General features: G+C 48.0%; 1 protein-coding gene across 1 annotated transcript in view; it reads right to left on the reverse strand.

The window, feature by feature from the left end:
• Positions 1–7,935, reverse strand: part of DPYSL5 (dihydropyrimidinase like 5) — a 65,885-nt gene that overhangs the window by 15,880 nt on the left and 42,070 nt on the right. The window lies entirely within an intron of this gene.

A 7,935-nucleotide genomic window follows, 5' to 3' on the forward strand; every position in this document is an offset into this window, starting at 1 on the left:
CTGTGAGCTGCCTGAAGGTGCAGGGGCCAGCATGTAACCATCCTTACCGTGGACGCAGCACACAAAACTTCATTCCCCTCTCTCTGTTTGAGACAGAGCACTTCTTAGGTCCCTGTATAAATTATCAGTGAAAAATGGCACAGCTCATCAGCTCCACAACATACCACTTGAAAGAGAAATCTTAAAAAGCCTCACTTGCAACCACAAAGCATAGTTCCAGGAATAATGACTAAATCTGCATTAAAGTTCTCCCCGTTCCCCATCCCTCCTCCCCCAACACACCTCTTTAAAAAAACAAATTTGGTCAGGCGAGTTCTACGAGCTTCTAAAACCAGTACTGACCAAAGTCTGTTCCAGACTAATGTGCTGTTCTCAAACAAAACTCGATTAAAATGAAAATAGTTGAGACAGGATCTTGTGAGAGATTTTGTGAGGGCTCTGACGATGTAAGGCGACTCTCTCTTTTTTCTGGTGGGTAAAAAGTCCTTCCATGTGGGTCCTTACAGTGATTTGGAGTCAGACCCGAGTCCGGCCCCCACGCTGCCACCTCCCGGCTGGACAACCTCAGCCAGGGACCTAGCCTCTCTGAGATGCGGGTTCTTTTCCTACGGGGTGTGGGGGTGGGAGTGGGGTGGGGGGAATAGCTTCCTTCCTGGGTAGCTGTGAAAGTCAACGGAACCCTCACTTACAAAATGGACTTGTAAAGTCTTGTCCTGATGTGTGTGTGTAATCATTCAGAATAGCTGTTTGTCTTCTGCAGGGGAAAAAAACGCACAAGGAAATAGTCTTAATGATTCATGCTTCCCTATTCAGTTAAATCCTGGATCACAAATCAGAAATGTCGCTGGGGAGTAAGGACCCCCCAAAAATCAGTTCAGTGGCCAAACAACAATTAGAATGAGGGTTCTTGCAACATCGACTTTCCATGCTGGTTCTGCTGGGCGTGTGGTCCGGGGAAACTCAGGGGCCGGGCTTCGTGCACAGCTTAAAGCGGCCGACAGAGGGTGCAGTTGAGCGGCGCACGCGGAGGAGGAGGAGGACCGGTGATGGGGGCGGCGGAGGCGGATAGAAGGCAGGGCGGCAGATTGCGGCGCTGCTCGCTGGCTTCTCTTTCTGATGCTGGATTGGGCCAGGCTGATTCATCCTCGTAGCAGGTGGCTGTACTCTATGCATTTCTCCGCTGAAATGCATTGCTTGCTTTTACACATGGACATGGAGGTGTCAGATCACTGTTTCATTTTCTGTGGTTTCAGATTGCTTTCTTCGCCCCCCCCGCCCCCCCCACTGCACCCCAGTATGATGGTGGCCTTGGGTAGAAAAAGGGGAACCTGGAAACGGGAGTGTGATAAGAGTGTTCTTAAAATCTGTGGGCACTGGAGCAAGAGTGGAAAAGGAGGTCCACGTACCAAACCTAAGGTACAGATCTAGCCAACAACCGTCACACAGGAACAATACATCCTCCTGCTCACACGGCATATTGTCATAATGACCAAGAAGGCCAGGCATGATTTTAGAATTCTCGGAGACCTTGCATTTCTGAGCGACACTGTAGGGGACGTTGGCCTTGAGCCTTGAGTCTCTGCGCTTGCCTCAGCCCACACCCCCTGGCCCATGCGTGATTCATCCTGCAGCCCACAGGTCTACCAGTAAGCTCTGCTCACCCCCTGCAAATCAGGCCCTTGGCCCTAGACGTGCACATGCTGGTGGTCTGGCCCCCAGGAGGACAGACTCAGGCTGTGGTCTAGGGGTGGGATAGTGGGCTCTGGGCAGACATGGCCCCTACTGCCTGGTCTAAGGATGACCACTGAAAGGTTCTGGAAGGAGGTGGGAGCATCGGGTGGTGGCCTGACTTTCCCGCTTACTGTGGTAACCCAGGGCACCTGTGTGCCTGCTCTGCACCTCACTCTCGGGGCCCCGGAAAGGATCACAGGGGGCTGGAGATTGCTTTTCAGAGAGAGTGGAAAGGAAGGAGATCAATGAGACAGGTACCCACCAACTGGTTGCCTTTTAATGGAATCAGCAAACACTCCCCCAGCTGCAGGTTGGAGCCCTTGTTTCCTCTCAGGCAAGAGACACAGAGCTGGCTCTTGAAATATGCACAGTTCCTACCCCAGGCGGATGCTGACAAGCTTAGTCTCCTCGGGAATGTGATAGCGCAGATGTGACAGACCCTTTTACTGTCACCCCCACGGAACAGTCGCGCAGGAGTCAACAGCCGAGCACCACCCAGTCCTGCTCCTCGGGCTTTCGAAAGGATTATGTTTATGAACATATGACGGCTGCATGTTCACAACTGTTTTTATGCAAAAATGGTGTCGGCTAAGCCAGCTGTGGAGCTTCCGTGGCAGTCAATAGAAACGATGATCACCGAGGCCAAGTCATCACATGGGAAAGGGAGGGTGTCATCGTGAGTGAAAAGGGCAGAATTCAGTGTGCATCCAAGATGCTCGGAACTCTGCTTAAACACACACACACCCACAAAGGGAACAAAATGGAAGGAAATACACCAAAAGATTAACCATGACCATTTTTAGGTGAGAAGATTCTGAGTAATTAATTTTTTCTAATTTTCTGAATTTTATTTAATGGAATACATTACTTTTATAATACATATTTTAAAATAAGTTTAGAGGGAGCTAAAACTATTTAAAATTTAGTTAACCATACTTACGTGTTTTAAATATTTTCTTTTAAATGAAATGTTTTAACATACAGTAAAAGTATAGAAAATAGTACACTACATACCTATAAACCCACTAGTTAAATACCGGTATAAGAGGTTAACATTTTTGCTGTATTTATCTTACATGCTTTTTTTAATAAAAAAGTGAAATAAAATATTCTCAATATAACTGAAGCCCTCCGTCCTACTCCCGTGCCTCTCCCCTGAGGTTGATAAAAATGTCCTCATTCATGTTTTTATGTTTTAAAATTATATGCTTTTAATTTGTTTTATAAATTTTAAAATATATACAAATAATATCGGATTGCCCCTATCCGTTTGCAACTTGCTTTTTAAATTCAACACCATTAAGAATTTATTTATGTAGATTTATTTCTTTCATTTTAATTCATCGCATGAGCACCCCTCCAGGTATGTACTCATTTCCGAGTTCCTGACATTTGCTGCTCCACACGTGGCTGGAGCATCCTCAAATTCACTTGAGTGGTCCCTGGATTCAGGGTATGTTGCCAAGAAGTGGAAAAGCAGCTTCGTGACAGTGAACTTCTCCGATTACTCCAGACACGGCCATGGAACAGGTAACTAACTCACTAGAGCAGGGGTGGGCAAACTTTTTGACTCGAGGGCCACAGTGGGTTCTTAAACTGGACCGGAGGGCCGGAACAAAAGCATGGATGGAGTGTTTGTGTGAACTAATATAAATTCAAAGTAAACATCATTACATAAAAGGGTATGGTCTTTTTTTTTTTTTTTAGTTTTATTCATTTCAAACGGGGCGGATCTGGCCCGCGGGCCTAGTTTGCCCACGGCTACACTAGAGCCTCCTGGAGTCTGGTGGCTGACCAGAAGTGCCCATTCACCAACCCAAGGCGGTACTGTTTATTTATTTATTTTTTAAAATATATTTTATTGATTTTTTACAGAGAGGAAGGGAGAGTGATAGAGAGAAACATCGATCAGCTGCCTCCTGCACATCCCTTGGGGATGTGCCTGCAACCAAGGTACATGCCCTTGACCGGAATCGAACCTGGGACCCTTCAGTCCGCAGGCCGATGCTCTATCCACTGAGCCAAACCGGTTAGGGCGCTTCCAGGCTGCTTCAGTGCTGACCCCCACCTCATCCTCTGCTGGAGTCTCCCCAACACCTTCCATCAAATACCCATTTTCTTCGAAAAACACAAATAAACAAACACACTGACCCCCAAGCTTTTCTCCAGGGCATCTGAGCGAGCAGTCCCCCGGGCCATCCTTTCTGGCTACATACGGTTCTCCAGCGTTTTCTTGACCCATCATGTGCAGCCTGTTGAGCTCATCCCGCAGCGGGCTGGTTTTCTCCAGGTTGTACATTTGCAATTCACTGCACCCCTAAACTTCCTTCACTGTCCTCTCCTAGGGTGCGCAGCCTCCGCTACATCATCGAGGACACAGTCCTGACCTCGCAATGCTCTCACTCTAAGCACCACTGTTCCTAAAACTCACACTTCGCTCTTTGAACTTTCTACGGAGGAAACAGGCAACATTCAATCCACAATGCACTTTGGGAAAGGGACATCTTCCCACACTTACTCTCCCTGTCATTTAAAGGCACATTATATATTTAAAGGCAAGAATAGAACAGTGAGGAGAACTGCACTTTAAGGCAGGCAGATTTAGGGTTAAATCCCAGCTCTGTCACTTACTTGCTACAAGACCTTGGGCAAGCTATTTAATCTTCATTTCCTGACTTATAAAGTGGGATAATAACATATCCCTCACGGGGTTACTATGAGAATGAAAGAAGATAATGCATGGAAAGCCCCTCACATACTAGGAGCCCAAGAAATCATGATTTATAATACTATGATAACATAGTTAATAAATAAGCATAATTTGTAGATAGCACTAATGTACCATCTATTATGTGTATCAAATGCTCCAGACCAAGCATGTCAAACTCGTGGCCCACGGCCGCATGTGGAACCACAACGAATATTTTTGCGGCCCAGCCAATATAGCGGCATGTAAGAAACGTTTTAATAAAAATTTTGTAACTTAATTTTTACAATATCCTGTTATACATAATTATTAATAACAAACTACAACGTTCGCTAATGACTGATTACTATAATCGTGTTGCATTCATTCATTCATTTCCCTTACGCGCCTTACGCACAGGCGCACCATTTCTCTCCACTAATGCTGGCAGTGAATATTTTAGCAGCGATTGACACGTCATTAGTCTTGGGCTGACTTGTTTGGAAAATATTTTGCTTTTAGAGAACAAGAAAAATAGGCTTAATAATTTGTGCACTAGGCAGCATGTCTCTATTGAAATAATCCTACGCTTGTATGAAAATTGAAGCTTTTGTGTTTGTGTGGCTCACATACACTTAAATCTTGTTTATTTGGCCCGTGTGAGCCTTTGAGTTTGACATGCTTGCTCCAGATGAAGTGGGAAATAAGCACCTCGAGGGAGACTAACCCCTGAGGTGCCGGGAGCGCTATCAAAGCTTTGAAATGGCGTTGTTTTTGTGTGGCCCACATACACTTAAACCGTGTTTATTTGGCCCGTGTCAGCCTTTGAGTTTGACATGCTTGCTCCAGATGAAGTGGGAAATGTAAGCACCTCGAGGGAGATTAACCACTGAGTGCTGAGGTGTGCGATCGCGCTCCTCCTGTCTTTCGCCAAAAGTGCCGGGAGCGCTATCAAAGCTTCGAAATGGCGTCCAGTTCTAAGTGTGCTTTTATTAGTGATGATGATATTGCTAAATATGTCAATGTAGTAAAGGTTTCCTTAAGTTTTTGAATATGTAACTCCATTCACTTGCGATTCATAATTTTTTTTCCTAAACTGCTGTAAAATCAGCAAAAATGCCTTGGCAATTTTAGCACAGTTCCTAGGATATTGGTTGGCACTCAAAGGGTTAAGAGCCTGGTTAGCAAACAGGACAAGGAAAAAGTTCATTTTTAATAGAAGTAACTTCAAAATAAAATGAGAGTCCAGGCATCACAAGATAATATTCCTCAATGACGATGACGTTCAAAAGAAGAGCAGAGGCAGGGAAGGCCACCTGAGGATGGAGAGCTGAGCGCTGCACGGAGGGGATGAGGGGATGAGGTAGCACCCGGGGCAGGAGATCATGTGGGAGACCCGGGGGACCGAGACTAGACCTGCTTGGTTTCGGCCAAGGCAGTTCTGATTAGGACCGAACTGGGTGAACCTGATGAACTTGGATTCCATCTGGTCGGCAACGATGAGCAACTTGTGTGTGTGGAGGTGATGGTCATGCGGGAGCTCAGGGAGTGAGGGGGTAGAAGGACCCTGGCCACACCCCGCCCCTGCACGTGTCTGTAGTCACAGCAGGCTTCTGGGGGCGGGAGACATGAAAACCAGACTTTGGACGTTACTCTGGCTGTGGATTTGAGCTGAGCTGCAGTGCCGGGATGATGGACCTGAATTTCAGGGATGGGATGGGGGACATGTGTGAAACCCGTTTCTGGGAAGAAGCAGGGTTTGATGACAGAAGAAGAGGCGATGTCAATAATGGGGGAAGTACTACACTGTGTGGCTGAAAAAACAATAGTAGGAGAGAAACTGTCACATTTAGGAAGGAAGAAAATTTTTTGAGATCTTAAGAGAGCCGACTGAGGGACATGCAAGTAGAGATGAAAATCTCTGTAACCAACATCCATTGAGCACTTATTCTGTGCCTGTTTAATATTCACAACAGCTCTGTACAATAGCTGTATTATTATCTCCGTTACGCAGAGGAGGACTCTGAGGTTTGGAGGGACACCTCTTCCCATGCATTCTGGAGGCGGGCGAATAGGGAGGAGATGATCAGAGGTGACATGGAGGACAAATGAGGGTGCCCAGTCCCTTGGTCCCTGACTTGTTAGCAAAACAGGAAATCATGCCAATACTTCCTGTTTTGCTAAGGTTTGGGAAAATCAGGAGTGTTGGAGTATTGGTCTGAGCTAAGGTGAGGTTTGGGAAAGCCGTCCGGGAGTGGCACTACAGAATGAAGAAGAAAGGGCTGGAGCGAACACGCCATTGTCACGGGCTATCTCTGTAAGGCCAGCAGCAGGGGCAGAGAATGCAGGCTGGGGTGCTGAGGGAGCGGGAACTATGGGGCCAGAGATGGCTGACGCAGGGGTCCAGGCAGAGTCCAGCACAGCTAAGAAATGGGGAGGGGTCCCCGGGCAGGCCCAGAGTTTGGCAGGGGCTTAGAGTGACATTGCATTTGTAAGTTAGTCAGAAATGCAGTTCGGTTCTCTGACGGCGTGTGGGGGCAGGATGCTCTGGAGGGAGAAGCCTGACACGGAGGCCGGAGGCCTGGATGGAGTTCTGGCTGTCTCGCTGAGGAGTCCTGCGGTCCTGGGCAATGAGCGCTGGCTTGGGAGGATGGGGGGCCATTCCCGGGAGGAGGGTCCCTGAGAGAGGAGTCGCGTTCTGGCGGATGTGCTGAGCTTGGGGGATGTGCACAGAGGGGTCTAAGCTGTGGCTGTAAATGTGGAGTCATGGGCACCAGATTAGGTAGAGAGGTGGGTCAACGGAGAGGCAAATTGGGGTCAGGCACTGAGAAGCAGTCATGAATAGGAAGATGAAGACGAAGATAAAACCAGGAAGGAAGCTGGGAAGGAACGGCCAAGAGGTAGGAGGAAGGCCAGGCTGGGATGGGTTATGAAAGCCAAGCAAACGCTCCTACCAAGGCAAGAAACCTGGCTCCAGGAGAGGTGAGCTGTTCTAGGGTTCAGGTGCAGGCCTCCCAGGAAACCCAGGTCCCCCTCCCGACAGGTGCATAATCCCGGGCAGCTTTCGGGTCTCAGGGACATGAGGACATGCACCGAGAAAGCCCTGATTTCAGCCTGCCTGGCTCCTGCCCAAAACGTGGGCCCTGGGACCTCACCCCCAGGGGGACATTTTGTTGTTAATCATCATGGAGGACATTTTCCCATTGATTTTTAGAGTGAGTGGAAAGGAGGGGGAGTGACAGAGAGAGAGAAACATCTACGTGAGAGAGACACATCGATTGTTTACCTTCCGCACGCCCCCATCAGGGCCAGGAATCGAGCCTGCAATCAAGGTACGTGCCCTTGACCGGAATCAAACCCAGGACCCTTCAGTCCATGGGCCGACGTGCTATCCAATGAGCCAAACCGGCTCGGGCCAGGGTGACTTTTCTCCCCTAGTATATAGCTGGTCACGCGGTTTGGACCCCTGACCTTCCCTCCCTAGAGATAACATCTAGGCCTCAGTTGTGTTTCAGCTC

This window comes from Myotis davidii, unplaced genomic scaffold, assembly GCF_000327345.1.
Source record: "Myotis davidii unplaced genomic scaffold, ASM32734v1 scaffold238, whole genome shotgun sequence".
NCBI classification, from domain to species: Eukaryota; Metazoa; Chordata; class Mammalia; order Chiroptera; family Vespertilionidae; genus Myotis; species Myotis davidii.